This window comes from Hyla sarda, unplaced genomic scaffold (assembly GCF_029499605.1).
Source record: "Hyla sarda isolate aHylSar1 unplaced genomic scaffold, aHylSar1.hap1 scaffold_401, whole genome shotgun sequence".
NCBI lineage: Eukaryota > Metazoa > Chordata > Amphibia > Anura > Hylidae > Hyla > Hyla sarda.
The window spans coordinates 174616-190322 of NW_026610418.1; the positions used below are offsets into that span (position 1 = coordinate 174616).

General features: G+C 50.3%; 8 pseudogenes; all 8 read left to right on the top strand.

The window, feature by feature from the left end:
* The first annotated feature begins 460 nt into the window (after nt 1–460).
* LOC130333123 (5S ribosomal RNA) lies at nt 461–580 on the top strand (annotated as a pseudogene).
* Nucleotides 581–1237: 657 nt separating this feature from the next.
* On the top strand, nt 1238–1357 carry LOC130333111 (5S ribosomal RNA; annotated as a pseudogene).
* A 3087-nt stretch (nt 1358–4444) lies between these two features.
* LOC130333140 (5S ribosomal RNA) lies at nt 4445–4564 on the top strand (annotated as a pseudogene).
* A 2067-nt stretch (nt 4565–6631) lies between these two features.
* Nucleotides 6632–6751, top strand: LOC130333224 (5S ribosomal RNA; annotated as a pseudogene).
* Nucleotides 6752–8423: 1672 nt separating this feature from the next.
* LOC130333156 (5S ribosomal RNA) lies at nt 8424–8543 on the top strand (annotated as a pseudogene).
* Nucleotides 8544–9180: 637 nt separating this feature from the next.
* On the top strand, nt 9181–9300 carry LOC130333184 (5S ribosomal RNA; annotated as a pseudogene).
* Nucleotides 9301–14979: 5679 nt separating this feature from the next.
* LOC130333194 (5S ribosomal RNA) lies at nt 14980–15099 on the top strand (annotated as a pseudogene).
* Nucleotides 15100–15181: 82 nt separating this feature from the next.
* LOC130333141 (5S ribosomal RNA) lies at nt 15182–15301 on the top strand (annotated as a pseudogene).
* Nucleotides 15302–15707: the final 406 nt, after the last annotated feature.

Here is a 15707-nt window from a genome sequence, read left to right on the forward strand (position 1 = left end):
CGATTAAAAAAAATATTTATTGATGCTTAAATCCACAGTATACAAGGCGTGAAGATGTCAACGGCCATCCTAAGCTGAACGCGCCTGCTCTCGTCAGATCGCAGACTGCTACGCAGCTTAGGGCCCAGTAAGTACCGGCATGGGAGACTGGCTGGGAATCCCGGGTGCAGTTGACATTCTGCTCTGTTGCCGCCTTCCGTTCCGATTCCGAAAAGGATTTATTGATGCTTAAATGCACAGTATAAAAAGCATGAAGCTGTCAATGGCCATCCTAAGCTGAACGTGCCTGCTCTCGTCAGATCGCAGACTGGTACAGATCTTGGGGCCCGGTAAGTACCGGCATGGGACACTGGCTGGGAATCCTGGCTGCCGTTGACATTTTGCTCTGTTGCCGCCTTCCGTTCCGATTCCGAAAAGGATTTATTGATGCTTAAATGCACAGTATAAAGTGCGAGAAGCTGTCAACGGCCATCCTAAGCTGAACGCGCCTGCTCTCGTCAGATTGCAGACTGCTACCCAGCTTAGGGCCCGGTAAGTACCAGCATGGGAGACTGACTGGGAATTCCAGGTGTCGTTGACATTTTGCTCTGTTGCCGCCTTCTGCTCCGATTCCGAAAAGGATTTATTGATGCTTAAATCCACAGTATACAGGGTGTGAAGATGTCTACGGCCATCCTAAGCTGAATGCGCCTGTTCTCGTCAGATCGCAGACTGCTACCCAGCTTCGGGCCTGGTAAGTACCAGCATGGGAGACTGGCTGGGAATCCCGGGTGCAGTTGACATTTTGCTCTGTTTCTGCTCCGATTCCGAAAATTATTTATTGATGCTTAAATCCACAGTATACAAAGTGTGAAACTGTCAACGGCCATCCTAAGCTGAACGTGCTTGCTCTCCTCAGATCGCAGACTGCTGCCCGGCAGATACAGGCATGGGAGACTGGCTGGCAATCCAAGGTGCCATTGACATTTTGCTCTGTTGCCGCCTTCTTCTCCGAATAATAAAAATATTTATTGCTGCTTAAATCCACAATATACAAGGCGTAAAGATGTCAACGGCCATCCTAAGCTGAACGTGCCTGCTCTCGTCAGATCGCAGACTGCTGCCCTGTAGTTACCGGCATGGGAGACTGGCTGGCAATCCAAGGTGCCATTGACATTTTGCTCTGTTGCCGCCTTCCTCTCCGATTAATAAAAATATTTATTGATGCTTAAATCCACAATATACAAGGCGTGAAGATGTCAACGGCCATCCTAAGCTGAACGCGCCTGCTCTCGTCAGATCGCAGACTGCTACCCAGCTTAGGGCCCGGTAAGTACCAGCATTGGAGACTGACTGGGAATCCCAGGTGTCGTTGACATTTTGCTCTGTTGCCGCCTTCCGCTCCGATTCGGAAAAGGATTTATTGATGCTTAAATGCACAGTATAAAGGGCGTGAAGCTGTCAACGGCCATTCTAAGCTGAACGCGCCTGCTCTCGTCAGATCGCAGACTGCTACCCAGCTTAGGGCCTGGTAAATACCAGCATGGGAGACTGGCTGGGAATCTCAGGTGTTGTTGACATTTTGCTCTGTAGCTCTGTAGACATTTTGCTCCGATTTCGAAAAGGATTTATTGATGCTTAAATCCACAGTATACAGGGTGTGAAGCCGTCTACGGCTATTCTAAGCTGAATGCGCCTGTTCTTGTCAGATCGCAGACTGCTGCCCGGCAAGTACGGGCATGGGAGACTGGCTGGCAATCCAAGGTGCTATTGACATTTTGCTCTGTTGCCGCCTTCCTCTCCGATTAAAAAAAATATTTATTGATGCTTAAATCCACAGTATACAAGGCGTGAAGATGTCAACGGCCATCCTAAGCTGAACGCGCCTGCTCTCGTCAGATCGCAGACTGCTACGCAGCTTAGGGCCCAGTAAGTACCGGCATGGGAGACTGGCTGGGAATCCCGGGTGCAGTTGACATTTTGCTCTGTTGCCGCCTTCTGTTCCGATTCCGAAAAGGATTTATTGATGCTTAAATGCACAGTATAAAAAACACGAAGCTGTCAAAGGCCATCCTAAGCTGAACGCGCCTGCTCTTGTCAGATCGCAGACTGCTACCCAGCTTAGGGCCCGGTAAGTACTGGCATGGGAGACTGGCTGAGAATCCCGGTTGCCATTGCCATTGACATCTTGCTCTATTGCTGCCTTCCGCTCCGATTCCGAAAAGAATTTATTGATGCTTAAATCCACAGTATACAAGGTGTGAAGCTGTCGACGGCCATCCTAAGCTTAACGCGCCTGCTCTCGTCAGATCGCAGACTGGTACAGATCTTAGGGCTCGGTAAGTACCGGCATGGGACACTGGCTGGGAATCTAGGCTGCCGTTGACATTTTGCTCTGTTGCCGCCTTCCGTTCCGATTCCGAAAATAATTTATTGATGCTTAAATCCACAGTATACAAGGTGTGAAGCTGTCGACGGCCATGCTAAGTTTAACGCGCCTGCTCTCGTCAGATCGCAAACTGGTACAGATCTTAGGGACCGGTAAGTACCGGCATGGGACACTGGCTGGGAATCCCGGCTGCCGTTGACATTTTGCTCTGTTGCCGCCTACCGTTCCGATTCCGAAAAGGATTTATTGATGCTTAAATGCACAGTATAAAAAGCATGAAGCTGTCAATGGCCATCCTAAGCTGAATGCGCCTGCTCTTGTCAGCTCGCAGACTGCTACCCAGCTTAGGGCCTGGTAAGTACCAGCATGGGAGACTGGCTGGGAATCCTGGGTGCCGTTGACATTTTAATCTGTTGCCGCCTTCCGCTCCGATTCGGAAAAGGATTTATTGATGCTTAAATGCACAGTATAAAGGGCGTGAAGCCGTCAACGGCCATCCTAAGCTGAACGCGCCAGCTCTCGTCAGATCGCAGACTGCTACCCAGCTTAGGGCCCGGTAAGTACCAGCATGGGAGACTGGCTGGGAATCCCAGGTGTTGTAGACATTTTGCTCTGTAGCCGCCTTCCGCTCCGATTCCGAAAAGGATTTATTGATGCTTAAATCCACAGTATACAGGATGTGAAGCATTCTACGGCTATCCTAAGCTGAATGCGCCTGTTCTTGTCAGATCGCAGACTGCTGCCCGGCAAGTACGGGCATGGGAGACTGGCTGGCAATCCAAGGTGCTATTGAAATTTTGCTCTGTTGCCGCCTTCCTCTCCGATTTAAAAAAATATTTATTGATGCTTAAATCCACAGTATACAAGGCATGAAGATGTCAACGGCCATCCTAAGCTGAACGCGCCTGTTCTCGTCAGATCGCAGACTGCTACGCAGCTTAGGGCCCAGTAAGTACCGGCATGAGAGACTGGCTGGGAATCCCGGGTGCTGTTGACAATTTGCTCTGTTGCCGCCTTCCGTTCCGATTCCGAAAAGGATTTATTGATGCTTAAATGCACAGTATAAAAAGCATGAAGCTGTCAATGGCCATCCTAAGCTGAATGCGCCTGCTCTTGTCAGATCGCAGACTGCTACCCAGCTTAGGGCCTGGTAAGTACTGGCATGGGAGACTGGCTGGGAATCCCGGGTGCTGTTTACATTTTGCTCTATTGCTGCCTTCCGCTCCGATAAGAATTTATTGATGCTTAAATCCACAGTATACAAGGTGTGAAGCTGTCGACGGCCATCCTAAGCTTAACGCGCCTGCTCTCGTCAGATCGCAGACTGGTACAGATCTTAGGGCCCGGTAAGTACCGGCATGGTACACTGGCTGGGAATCCCGGCTGCCGTTGACATTTTGCTCTGTTGCCGCCTTCCGTTCCGATTCCGAAAAGGATTTATTGATGCTTAAATGCACAGTATAAAGGGCGAGAAGCTGTCAACAGCCATCCTAAGCTGAACGCGCCTGCTCTCGTCAGATCGCAGACTGCTACCCAGCTTAGGGCCTGGTAAGTACCAGCATGGGAGACTGGCTGGGAATCCCAAGTGTCGTTGACATTTTGCTCTGTTGCCGCCTTCCTCTCCGATTTAAAAAAATATTTATTGATGCTTAAATCCACAGTATACAAGGCATGAAGATGTCAACGGCCATCCTAAGCTGAACGCGCCTGTTCTCGTCAGATCGCAGACTGCTACGCAGCTTAGGGCCCAGTAAGTACCGGCATGAGAGACTGGCTGGGAATCCCGGGTGCAGTTGACAATTTGCTCTGTTGCCGCCTTCCGCTCCGATTCCGAAAAGGATTTATTGATGCTTAAATCCACAGTATACAGGGTGTGAAGATGTCTACGGCCATCCTGAGCTGAATGCGCCTGTTCTTGTCAGATCGCAGACTGCTACCCAGCTTCGGGCCCAGTAGGTACCAGCATGGGAAACTGGCTGGGAATCCCAAGTGCAGTTGACATTTTGCTCTGTTTCTGCTCCGATTCCGAAAATTATTTATTGATGCTTAAATCCACAGTATACAAAGTGTGAAGCTGTCAACGGCCATCCTAAGCTGAACGCGCCTGCTCTCGTCAGATCGCAGACTGCTACCCAGCTTAGGGCCTGGTAAGTACCAGCATGGGAGACTGGCTGGGAATCCCGGGTGCAGTTGACATTTTAATCTGTTGCCGCCTTCCGCTTCGATTCGGAAAAGGATTTATTGATGCTTAAATCCACAATATACAGGGTGTGAAGCTGTCAACGGCCATCCTAAGCCTGAACGTGCCTGCTCTCCTCAGATTGCAGACTGCTGCCCGGCAGATACCGGCATGGGAGACTGGCTGGCAATCCAAGGTGCCATTGACATTTTGCTCTGTTGCCGCCTTCTTCTCCGATTAATAAAAATATTTATTGATGCTTAAATCCACAATATACAAGGCGTAAAGATGTCAACAGCCATCCTAAGCTGAACGCGCCTGCACTCGTCAGATCGCAGACTGCTACCCAGCTTAGGGCCCAGTAAGTACCGACATGGGAGACTGGCTGGGAATCCCAGGTGCAGTTGACATTTTGCTCTGTTTCTGCTGCGATTCCGAAAATTATTTATTGATGCTTAAATCCACAGTATACAAAGTGTGAAGCTGTCAACCGCCATCCTAAGCTTAACACGCCTGCTCTCGTCAGATCGCAGACTGCTACCCAGCTTAGGGCCTGGTAAGTACCAGCATGGGAGACAGGCTGGGAATCCCGGGTGCAGTTGACATTTTAATCTGTTGCCGCCTTCCGCTCCGATTCGGAAAAGGATTTATTGATGCTTAAATCCACAATATACAGCGTGTGAAGCTGTCAATGGCCATCCTAAGCCTGAACGTGCCTGCTCTCCTCAGATCGCAGACTGCTGCCCGGCAGATACAGGCATGGGAGACTGGCTGGCAATCCAAGGTGCCATTGACATTTTGCTCTGTTGCCGCCTTCCTCTCCGATTAATAAAAATATTTATTGATGCTTAAATCCACAATATACAAGGCGTGAAGATGTCAATGGCCATCCTAAGCTGAACGCGCCTGCTCTCGTCAGATCGCAGACTGCTACCCAGATTAGGGCCCAGTAAGTACCGGCCTGGGAGACTGGCTGGGAATCCCGGGTGCAGTTGACATTTTGCTCTGTTGCCGCCTTCCGTTCCGATTCCGAAAAGGATTTATTGATGCTTAAATGCACAGTATAAAAAGCATGAAGCTGTCAATGGCCATCCTAAGCTGAACGCGCCTGCTCTCGTCAGATCACAGACTGCTACCCAGCTTAGGGCCCGGTAAGTACTGGCATGGGAGGCTGGCTGGGAATCCCGGTTGCCGTTGACATTTTGCTCTATTGCTCCGATTCCGAAAAGAATTTATTGATGCTTAAATCCACAGTATACAAGGTGTGAAGCTGTCGACGGCCATCCTAAGCTTAAAGCGCCTGCTCTCGTCAGATCGCAGACTGGTACAGATCTTAGGGCCCGGTAAGTACCGGCATGGGACACTGGCTGGGAATCCCGGCTGCCGTTGACATTTTGCTCTGTTGCCGCCTTCCGTTACGATTCCGATTCCGATTCCGAAAAGGATTTATTGATGCTTAAATGCACAGTATAAAGGGCGAGAAGCTGTCAACGGCCATCCTAAGCTGAACGCGCCTGCTCTCGTCAGATCGCAGACTGCTACCCAGCTTAGGGCCTGGTAAGTACCAGCATGGGAGACTGGCTGGGAATCCCGGGTGCAGTTGATATTTTAATCTGTTGCCGCCTTCCGCTCCGATTCGGAAAAGGATTTATTGATGCTTAAATGCACAGTATAAAGGACATGAAGCTGTCAACAGCCATCCTAAGCTGAACTCGCCTGCTCTAATCAGATCGCAGACTGCTACCCAGCTTAGGGCCCCGTAAGTACCAGCATGGGAGACTGGCTGGGAATCTTAGGTGTTGTTGACATTTTGCTCTGTAGCTCTGTAGATATTTGCTCCGATTCCGAAAAGGATTTATTGATGCTTAAATCCACAGTATACAGGGTGTGAAGCCGTCTACGGCTATCCTAAGCTGAATGCGCCTGTTCTTGTCAGATCGCAGACTGCTGCCCGGCAAGTACGGGCATGGGAGACTGGCTGGCAATCCAAGGTGCTATTGACATTTTGCTCTGTTGCCGCCTTCCTCTCCGATTAAAAAAATATTTATTGATGCTTAAATCCACAATATACAAGGCGTGAAGATGTCAACGGCCATCCTAAGCTGAACGCGCCTGCTCTCGTCAGATCGCAGACTGCTACCCAGCTTAGGGCCCGGTAAGTACTGGCATGGGAGACTGGCTGGGAATCACGGGTGCCGTTGACATTTTGCTCTATTGCTGCCTTCCGCTCCGATTCCGAAAAGAATTTATTGATGCTTAAATCCACAGTATACAAGGTGTGAAGCTGTCGACGGCCATCCTAAGCTTAACGCGCCTGCTCTCGTCAGATCGCAGACTGGTACAGATCTTAGGGCCCGGTAAGTACCGGCATGGGACACTGGCTATGAATGCCCGGCTGCCGTTGACATTTTGCTCTGTTGCCGCCTTCCGTTCCGATTCCGAAAAGGATTTATTGATGCTTAAATGCACAGTATAAAGGGCAAGAAGCTGTCAACGGCCATCCTAAGCTGAACGTGCCTGCTCTCGTCAGATCGCAGACTGCTACCCAGCTTAGGGCCCGGTAAGTAAAAGCATGGGAGACTGGCTGGGAATCCCAGGTGTCGTTGACATTTTGCTCTGTTGCCGCCTTCCGTTCCGATTCCGAAAAGGATTTATTGATGCTTAAATCCACAGTATACAGGGTGTGAAGATGTCTACAGCCATACTAAGCTGAATGCGCCTGTTCTCGTCAGATCGCAGACTGCTACCCAGCTTCGGGCCTGGTAAGTACCAGCATGGGAGACTGGCTGGGAATCCCGAGTACAGTTGACATTTTGCTCTGTTTCTGCTCCGATTCCGAAAATTATTTATTGATGCTTAAATCCACAGTATACAAAGTGTGAAGCTGTCAACGGCCATCCTAAGCTGAACGCGCCTGCTCTCGTCAGATCGCAGACTGCTAGGGCCTGGTAAGTACCAGCATGGGAGACTGGCCGTGAATCCCGGGTGCAGTTGACATTTTAATCTGTTGCCGCCTTCCGCTCCGATTCGGAAAAGGATTTATTGATGCTTAAATCCACAATATACAGGGTGTGAAGCTGTCAACGGCCGTCCTAAGCCTGAACGTGCCTGCTCTCCTCAGATCGCAGACTGCTGCCCGGCAGATACAGGCATGGGAGACTGGCTGGCAATCCAAGGTGCCATTGACATTTTGCTCTGTTGCCGCCTTCTTCTCCGATTAATAAAAAAATTTATTGATGCTTAAATCCACAATATACAAGGCGTAAAGATGTCAACAGCCATCCTAAGCTGAACGCGCCTGCTCTTGTCAGATCGCAGACTGCTACCCAGCTTAGGGCCCAGTAAGTACCGGCATGGGAGACTGGCTGGGGATCCCGGGTGCATTTGACATTTTGCTCTGTTGCCGCCTTCCGCTCCGATTCGGAAAAGGATTTATTGATGCTTAAATGCACAGTATAAAGGGCGTGAAGCTGTCAACGGCCATCCTAAGCTGAACGCGCCTGCTCTCGTCAGATTGCAGACTGGTACAGATCTTAGGGCCCGGTAAGTACCGACATGGGACACTGGCTGGGAATCCCGGCTGCCGTTGACATTTTACTCTGTTGCCGCCTTCCGTTCCGATTCCGAAAATGATTTATTGATGCTTAAATCCACAATATACAAGGCATAAAGATGTCAACAGCCATCCTAAGCTGAACGCGCCTGCTCTCGTCAGATCACAGACTGCTACCCAGCTTAGGGCCCAGTAAGTACCGACATGGGAGACTGGCTGGGAATCCCGAGTGCAGTTGACATTTTGCTCTGTTGCCGCCTTCCGCTCCGATTCGGAAAATGATTTATTGATGCTTAAATGCACAGTATAAAGGCTGTGAAGCTGTCAACTGCCATCCTAAGCTGAACGCGCCTGCTCTCGTCAGATCGCAGACTGCTACCCAGCTTAGGGCCTGGTAAGTACCAGCATGGGAGACTGGCTGGGAATCCCAGGTGTTGTTGACATTTTGCTCTGTAGCCGCCTTCCGCTCCGATTCCTAAAAGGATTTATTGATGCTTAAATCCACAGTATACAGGGTGTGAAGCCGTCTATGGCTATCCTAAGCTGAATGTGCCTGTTCTTGTCAGATCGCAGACTGGTGCCCGGCTATTGACATTTTGCTCTGTTGCCGCCTTCCTCTCTGATTCCGAAAAGGATTTATTGATGCTAAAATGCACAGTTTAAAAAGCATGAAGCTGTCAATGGCCATCCTAAGATGAACGCGCCTGCTCTCGTCAGATCGCAGACTGCTACCCAGCTTAGGGCCTGGTAAGTACCAGCATGGGAGACTGGCTGGGAATCCCGGGTGCAGTTGACATTTTAATCTGTTGCCGCCTTCCGCTCCGATTCGGAAAAGGATTTATTGATGCTTAAATCCACAGTATACAAGGTGTGAAGCTGTCGACGGCCATCCTAAGCTTAACGCGCCTGCTCTCGTCAGATCGCAGACTGGTACAGATCTTAGGGCCCGGTAAGTACCGGCATGGGAGACTGGCTGGGAATCCCGGCTGCCGTTGACATTTTGCTATTTTGCCGCCTTCCGTTCCGATTCCGAAAAGGATTTGTTGATGCTTAAATGCACAGTATAAAGGGCGAAAAGCTGTCAACGGCCATCCTAAGCTGAACGCGCCTGCTCTCGTCAGATCGCAGACTGCTACCCAGCTTAGGGCCCGGTAAGTACTGGCATGGGAGACTGCCTGGGAATCCCGGGTGCCGTTGACATTTTGCTGTATTGCTGCCTTCCGCTCCGATTCCGAAAATAATTTATTGATGCTTAAATCCACAGTATGCAAGGTGTGAAGCTGTCGACGGCCATCCTAAGCTTAACGTGCCTGCTCTCGTCAGATCGCATACTGGTACAGATCTTAGGGCCCGGTAAGTACCGGCATGGGAGACTGGCTGGGAATCCCGGCTGCCGTTGACATTTTGCTATTTTGCCGCCTTCCGTTCCGATTCCGAAAAGGATTTATTGATGCTTAAATGCACAGTATAAAGGGCGAAAAGCTGTCAACGGCCATGCTAAGCTGAACACGCCTGCTCTCGTCAGATCGCAGACTGCTACCCAGTTTAGGGCCCGGTAAGTGCCAGCATGGGAGACTGGCTGGGCATCCCAGGTGTCGTTGACATTTTGCTCTGTTGCCGCCTTACGCTCCGATTCCGAAAAGTATTTATTGATGCTTAAATCCACAGTATACAGGGTGTGAAGATGTCTACGGCCATCCTAAGCTGAATGCGCCTGTTCTCGTCAGGTCGCAGACTGCTACCCAGCTTCGGGCCTGGTAAGTACCAGCATGGGAGACTGGCTGGGAATCCCGGGTGCAGTTGACATTTTGCTCTGTTTCTGCTCCGATTCCGAAAATTATTTATTGATGCTTAAATCCACAGTATACAAAGTGTGAAGCTGTCAACGGCCATCCAAAGCTGAACGCGCCTGCTCTCGTCAGATCGCAGACTGCTACCCAGCTTAGGGCCTGGTAAGTACCAGCATGGGAGACTGGCTGGGAATCCCGGGTGCAGTTGACATTTTAATCTGTTGCCGCCTTCCGCTCCGATTCAGAAAAGGATTTATTGATGTTTAAATCCACAATATACAGGGTGTGAAGCTGTCGACGGCCATCCTAAGCTTAACGCGCCTGCTCTCGTCAGATCGCAGACTGCTACCCAGCTTAGGGCCCAGTATGTACCGGCATGGGAGACTGGCTGGGAATCCCGGATGCAGTTGTCATTTTGCTCTGTTGCCGCCTTCCGCTCCGATTCGGAAAAGGATTTATTGATGCTTAAATCCACAATATACAGGGTGTGAAGCTGTCAACGGCCATCCTAAGCTAAACACGCCTGCTCTCGTCAGATCGCAGACTGGTACAGATCTTAGGGCCCGGTAAGTACCAGCATGGGAGACTGGCTGGGAATCTCAGGTGTTGTTGACATTTTGCTCTGTAGCTCTGTAGACATTTTGCTTCAATTCCGAAAAGGATTTATTGATGCTTAAATCCACAGTATACAGGGTATGAAGCCGTCTACGGCTATCCTAAGCTGAATGCGCCTGTTCTTGTCAGATCGCAGACTGCTGCCCGGCAAGTACGGGCATGGGAGACTGGCTGGCAATCCAAGGTGCTATTGACATTTTGCTCTGTTGCCGCCTTCCTCTCCGATTAAAAAAAATATTTATTGATGCTTAAATCCATAGTATACAAGGCGTGAAGATGTCAACGGTCATCCTAAGCTGAACGCGCCTGCTCTCATCAGATCACAGACTGCTACGCAGCTTAGGGCCCAGTAAGTACCGGCATGGGAGACTGGCTGGGAATCCCGGGTGCAGTTGACATTTTGCTCTGTTGCCGCCTTCCGTTCCGATTCCGAAAAGGATTTATTGATGCTTAAATCCACAGTATACAAGGTGTGAAGCTGTCGACGGCCATCCTAAGCTTAACGCGCCTGCTCTCGTCAGATCGCAGACAGGTACAGATCTTAGGGCCCGGTAAGTACCGGCATGGGACACTGGCTGGGAATCCCGGCTGCCGTTGACATTTTGCTCTGTTGCCGCCTTCCGTTCCGATTCCGAAAAGGATTTATTGATGCTTAAATGCACAGTATAAAGGACAAGAAGCTGTCAATGGCCAACCTAAGCTGAACGTGCCTGCTCTCGTCAGATCGCAGACTGCTACCCAGCTTAGGGCCCGGTAAGTACCAGCATGGGAGACTGGCTGGAATCCCAGGTGCAGTTGACACTTTAATCTGTTGCCGCCTTCCGCTCCGATTCGGAAAAGGATTTATTGATGCTTAAATCCACAGTATACAGGGTGTGAAGCCGTCTACGGCTATCCTAAGCTGAATGCGGCTGTTCTTGTCAGATCGCAGACTGCTGCCCAGCAAGTACGGGCATGGGAGACTGGCTGGCAATCCAAGGTGCTATTGACATTTTGCTCTGTTGCCGCCTTCCTCTCCGATTAAAAAAAATATTTATTGATGCTTAAATCCACAGTATACAAGGCGTGAAGATGTCAACGGCCATCCTAAGCTTAACGCGCCTGCTCTCGTCAGATCGCAGACTGCTACGCAGCTTAGGGCCCAGTAAGTACCGGCATGGGAGACTGGCTGGGAATCCCGGGTGCAGTTGGCATTTTGCTCTGTTGCCGCCTTCCGTTCCGATTCCGAAAAGGATTTATTGATGCTTAAATGCACAGTATAAAAAGCATGAATTTTTCAATGGCCATCCTAAGCTGAACGCGCCTTCTCTCGTCAGATCGCAGACTGCTACCCAGCTTAGGGCCCGGTAAGTATTGGCATGGGAGACTGGCTGCGAATCCCGGGTGCCGTTGACATTTTGCTCTATTGCTGCCTTCCGCTCCGATTCCGAAAATAATTTATTGATGCTTAAATCCACAGTATACAAGGTGTGAAGCTGTCGACGGCCATACTAAGCTTAACGCGCCTGCTCTCGTCAGATCGCAGACTGGTAAAGATCTTAGGGCCCGGTAAGTACCGGCAATGGACACTGGCTGGGAATCCCGGCTGCCGTTGACATTTTGCTCTGTTGCCGCCTTCCGTTCCGATTCCGAAAAGGATTTATTGATGCTTAAATGCACAGTATAAAGGGCGAGAAGCTGTCAACGGCCAACCTAAGCTGAACGCGCCTGCTCTCGTCAGATCGCAGACTGCTACCCAGCTTAGGGCCCGGTAAGTACCAGCATGGGAGACTGGCTGGAATCCCAGGTGCAGTTGACACATTAATCTGTTGCCGCCTTCCGCTCCGATTCGGAAAAGGATTTATTGATGCTTAAATCCACAGTATACAGGGTGTGAAGCCGTCTACGGCTATCCTAAGCTGAATGCGGCTGTTCTTGTCAGATCGCAGACTGCTGCCCAGCAAGTACGGGCATGGGAGACTGGCTGGCAATCCAAGGTGCTATTGACATTTTGCTCTGTTGCCGCCTTCCTCTCCGATTAAAAAAAATATTTATTGATGCTTAAATCCACAGTATACAAGGCGTGAAGATGTCAACGGCCATCCTAAGCTTAACGCGCCTGCTCTCGTCAGATCGCAGACTGCTACGCAGCTTAGGGCCCAGTAAGTACCGGCATGGGAGACTGGCTGGGAATCCCGGGTGCAGTTGGCATTTTGCTCTGTTGCCGCCTTCCGTTCCGATTCCGAAAAGGATTTATTGATGCTTAAATGCACAGTATAAAAAGCATGAATTTTTCAATGGCCATCCTAAGCTGAACGCGCCTTCTCTCGTCAGATCGCAGACTGCTACCCAGCTTAGGGCCCGGTAAGTATTGGCATGGGAGACTGGCTGCGAATCCCGGGTGCCGTTGACATTTTGCTCTATTGCTGCCTTCCGCTCCGATTCCGAAAATAATTTATTGATGCTTAAATCCACAGTATACAAGGTGTGAAGCTGTCGACGGCCATACTAAGCTTAACGCGCCTGCTCTCGTCAGATCGCAGACTGGTAAAGATCTTAGGGCCCGGTAAGTACCGGCAATGGACACTGGCTGGGAATCCCGGCTGCCGTTGACATTTTGCTCTGTTGCCGCCTTCCGTTCCGATTCCGAAAAGGATTTATTGATGCTTAAATGCACAGTATAAAGGGTGAGAAGCTGTCAACGGCCAACCTAAGCTGAACGCGCCTGCTCTCGTCAGATCGCAGACTGCTACCCAGCTTAGGGCCCGGTAAGTACCAGCATGGGAGACTGGCTGGAATTCGGGTGCAGTTGACATTTTAATCTGTTGCCGCCTTCCGCTCCGATTCGGAAAAGGATTTATTGATGCTTAAATCCACAATATACAGGGTGTGAAGCTGTCAACGGCCATCCTAAGCTGAACGTGTCTGCTCTCCTCAGATCGCAGACTGCTGCCCGGCAGATACCGGCATGGGAGACTGGCTGGCAATCCAAGGTGCCATTGACATTTTGCTCTGTTGCCGCCTTCCTCTCCGATTAATAAAAATATTTATTGATGCTTAAATCCACAATATACAAGGCGGGAAGATGTCAACGGCCATCCTAAACTGAACGCGCCTGCTCTCGTCAGATCGCAGACCGCTACCCAGCTTAGGGCCCAGTAAGTACCGGCATGGGAGACTGGCTGGGAATCCCGGGTGCAGTTGACATTTTGCTCTGTTGCCGCCTTCCGTTCCGATTCCGAAAAGGATTTATTGATGCTTAAATTCACAGTATAAAAATCATGAAGCTGTCAATGGCCATCCTAAGCTGAACGTGCCTGCTCTCGTCAGATCAAAGACTGCTACCCAGCTTAGGGCCGGTAAGTACTGGCATGGGAGACTGGCTGGGAATCCCGGTTGCCGTTGACATTTTGCTCTATTGCTGCCTTCCGCTCCGATTCCGAAAAGAATTTATTGATGCTTAAATCCACAGTATACAAGGTGTGAAGCTGTCGACGGCCATCCTAAGCTGAACGCGCCTGCTCTCGTCAGATCGCAGACTGCTACCCAGCTTAGGGCCCGGTAAGTACCTGCATGGGAGACTGGCTGGGAATCTCAGGTGTTGTTGACATTTTGCTCTGTAGCTCTGTAGACATTTTGCTTCGATTCCGAAAAGGATTTATTGATGCTTAAATCCACAGTATACAGGGTGTGAAGCCGTCTACGGCTATCCTAAGCTGAATGCGCCTGTTCTTGTCAGATCGCAGACTGCTGCCCGGCAAGTACGGGCATGGGAGACTGGCTGGCAATCCAAGATGCTATTGACATTTTGCTCTGTTGCCGCCTTCCTCTCCGATTAAAAAAAAATATTTATTGATGCTTAAATCCACAGTATACAAGGCGTGAGGATGTCAACGGCCATCCTAAGCTGAGCGCGCCTGCTCTCGTCAGATCGCAGACTGCTACGCAGCTTAGGGCCCAGTAAGTACCGGCATGGGAGACTGGCTGGGAATCCCGGGTGCAGTTGACATTTTGCTCTGTTGCCGCCTTCCGTTCCGATTCCGAAAAGGATTTATTGATGCTTAAATGCACAGTATAAAAAGCATGAATTTGTCAATGGCCAACCTAAGCTGAACGTGCCTGCTCTCGTCAGATCGCAGACTGCTACCCAGCTTAGGGCCCGGTAAGTATTGGCATGGGAGACTGGCTGGGAATCCCGGGTGCCGTTGCCATTTTGCTCTATTGCTGCCTTCCGCTCCGATTCCGAAAATAATTTATTGATGCTTAAATCCACAGTATACAAGGTGTGAAGCTGTCGACGGCCATCCTAAGCTTAACGCGCCTGCTCTCGTCAGATCGCAGACTGGTACAGATCTTAGGGCCCGGTAAGTACCGGCATGGGACACTGGCTGGGAATCCCGGCTGCCGTTGACATTTTGCTCTGTTGCCGCCTTCCGTTCCGATTCCGAAAAGGATTTATTGATGCTTAAATGCACAGTATACAAAGTTTGAAGCTGTCAACGGCCATCCTAAGCTGAACGCGCCTGCTCTCGTCAGATCGCAGACTGCTACCCAGCTTAGGGCCCGGTAAGTACCAGCATGGGAGACTGGCTGGGAATCCCAGGTGTCGTTGACATTTTGTTCTGTTGCCGCCTTCCGCTCCGATTCCGAAAAGGATTTATTGATGCTTAAATCCACAGTATACAAAGTGTGAAGCTGTCAACGGCCATCCTAAGCTGAACGCGCCTGCTCTCGTCAGATCGCAGACTGCTACCCAGCTTAGGGCCTGGTAAGTACCAGCATGGGAGACTGGCTGGGAATCCCGGGTGCAGTTGACATTTTAATCTGTTGCCGCCTTCCGCTCCGATTCGGAAAAGGATTTATTGATGCTTAAATACACAACATACAGGGTGTGAAGCTGTCAACGGCCATCCTAAGCCTGAAGTGCCTGCTCTCCTCAGATCGCAGACTGCTGCCCGACAGTTACCGGCATGGGAGACTGGCTGGCAATCCAAGGTGCCATTGACATTTTGCTCTGTTGCCGCCTTCCTCTCCGATTAATAAAAATATTTATTGATGCTTAAATCCACAATATACAAGGCGTGAAGAAGTCAATGGCCATCCTAAGCTGATCGCGCCTGCTCTCGTCAGATCGCAGACTGCTACCCAGCTTAGGGCCCAGTAAGTACCTGCATGGGAGACTGGCTGGGAATCCCGGGTGCAGATGACATTTTGCTCTGTTGT